Here is a 2,541-nt window from a genome sequence, read left to right as displayed (position 1 = left end):
GGTTATAGAATCTAACTATATGTAGGACCTTATCATAGAATGAAAAATATTACCATGCGCCAGCGTTTGCCTGTCTTTGAAAAGCAAAACAACGCGCATGGTTACTTCTATTTCAAGGGAAAATGATTGTGTTTTTTTTTTTTTTTGGAAAACGTCTGCTTGAAATGTGAGTGTGTCTTTTTCCTTCTTTTCATATTACCATTTTCTTCAACCCAAGAATGAAAAAGAAAAAAAAAAAACTAGAAAAGGATGTTTGATTCATTCAACCCTTTTCTTTTGGACCTTTGAAACTTTCTTCAAGGGCAATGAAACAAAGCCGCTAAAAGTATATATATACTTGTCTAAGTCAATTCAGTACTGAAGAAAAATGAACTCTTCCAAATTTTGTACTTTCAATGATTTGTATGTATGTAGAGTTACTTCATTCCAAAATATGGGACTTAAAATCAGTTCCGTATTATGAGGCCTTAATAAAGTATTTAAAGCTTCATATTTACTTAGATCATGAGGGAACATTTTTTTGCCCACTCTTAACCTTGACTTTAAAAAATAAAAAGGGAAACATTAACAATTACTTATGATCACAATGTGGAGTTTGGCATGCTTCTAAGATATCTTCGGGTAAGTGAACCCTTTTGAATTCATACTCGTAAATACGCGTATTTTAAATCAAAAAGAGTCAACTGACCAAACAGTTAAAGAGATATCACATTACTTTGTATTTTACCCCAGAAAGAGAGTCGTGGATACTCATTAGAAAATTAAGTTTTTATGCCTCCAAGATAGCCGAGATAGATTGATAATGAAGTGATACCGTGATGATGATTTCAATGTTTGCTTCCAATTTGAAATCCTCTTTAAGAATTAGGAAAGGACGTCAAATTTTGGGACCAATAGTATCTTATGTTGTTGGTATCTATCCTTCTTTATAAGTACAATTACTCCTCAAGGGTCAACGGGAAAAACCATCATCATGTCAATATTCTAGTATGGATGTACCGTCACAGCAAATAATCTTTCTTTTCATTGTATCTCATCCAAAAGGAAAACGAATGTCGTGATGAAAAGATTAAAAAAAAAAATAATAATAATAACGATAAAAAACCTTTTTTTATCTTCTTAAAATTTTATATTCCTTTATATCATGAGGATGACATTCAGAGCCATAAACAAAAGGAAACAAATATGATGTCATCTAATAACTTACTTCCATCACTACATAATAACTTTTTTGAACATATAATTCTATATACATGATGATTATTTTAGTAATGAGTCCATTCATAGCGTATAAAAATATATGTACATGTTATACTTATACAACCATTGACCTTGGTGAGGTGAGAAATCCTCCTCCACCATCAACAACGACAGCCCCTTGGTTCAAGGTGAGTTACTGAGTAAATAATTGGAATGATAATAGTGAACATAATTCGTCATGCTTGGTTACAGAAGTGTCCATAATAAAAATAAATTGAATTATAATTTTTTTTTTACGTCTATGTTACTTAAAATATACGTAAACTATGAAAAATATTTATAGCGTGTTTTTATGGGGCAGTAATATTGTTGATGCTAGCCATATTGAGGGACTTAACAATCAAATTTTATACAGATATGACCCCATTTTCATTCAAGTTTATACAGTAGTCAAGGTTAATAGATATACAAAGTTACAACATAACGTGTGTACGACTAATGTTTGACTTCCACCACGCTTTTAATATTGACGTCATAGTAGATGAGGGGTTGCTCGTTTTGTCAAAATCTGTTTTCCTTGCCCAGCAGTTGGTATGGTACATTAGATTGAAAACTCTATAAATAGTGAAGTCATAGACTATGAGTGGTTGTGCGTTTTGTCACAATCTACTTATCTTACCAAGCAGTTGGTACAATACATCAGATTGAAAATTCTAGCAAGCCCAATTACATGATGGTATTGGTTTATATTTTGATATCAAAATTGGACCAACAAATAAAATGAATTAATCCTTCATTGTCTATCAAAAATATATCCCTCCAATATCTAGTTTCATTATATATTAGATCCTAATCTGTGTTTCAAAATTTGTATTTTAGCAAATGTATATTATGCATAGTGCAGACAATTAATCTGCCGTTACATTAACTAGGATAAATCATATCAGTACTCCTAATTCTATGACTTTACTACTCTACACTTATTAAAAAAAATGAATTTCTAAGTATTTTATCCTTAGGTAATTAAAACTTCAGGAGAGAAAAAAATCAAGACCACTTACCTTAAAACTAAGTTCATGGGTAACTTCTTTTTTATCTCAAAAATTTGTATCATAAATATTTTACATAATGTAAAATATTTTTTATAAATGACACATAAAAAATTATGACATAACTTTTTTTAGCTAATTGGTAGCTTTTCAAAGATATATTATACTGAGTTGGATTAGGGTACTTATCCAATATTTCATTTCTGAGTAAGACTACTATCAATTTTTACCAAATTTGAGTCAAATCCGTTTGCTTTTGAAAATTGATCGTCAAATGTCCTATATTATTGTG

Source organism: Lepeophtheirus salmonis, chromosome 6 (assembly GCF_016086655.4).
Source record: "Lepeophtheirus salmonis chromosome 6, UVic_Lsal_1.4, whole genome shotgun sequence".
Taxonomy (NCBI): domain Eukaryota; kingdom Metazoa; phylum Arthropoda; class Copepoda; order Siphonostomatoida; family Caligidae; genus Lepeophtheirus; species Lepeophtheirus salmonis.
This window is presented reverse-complemented; position numbering follows the sequence as displayed.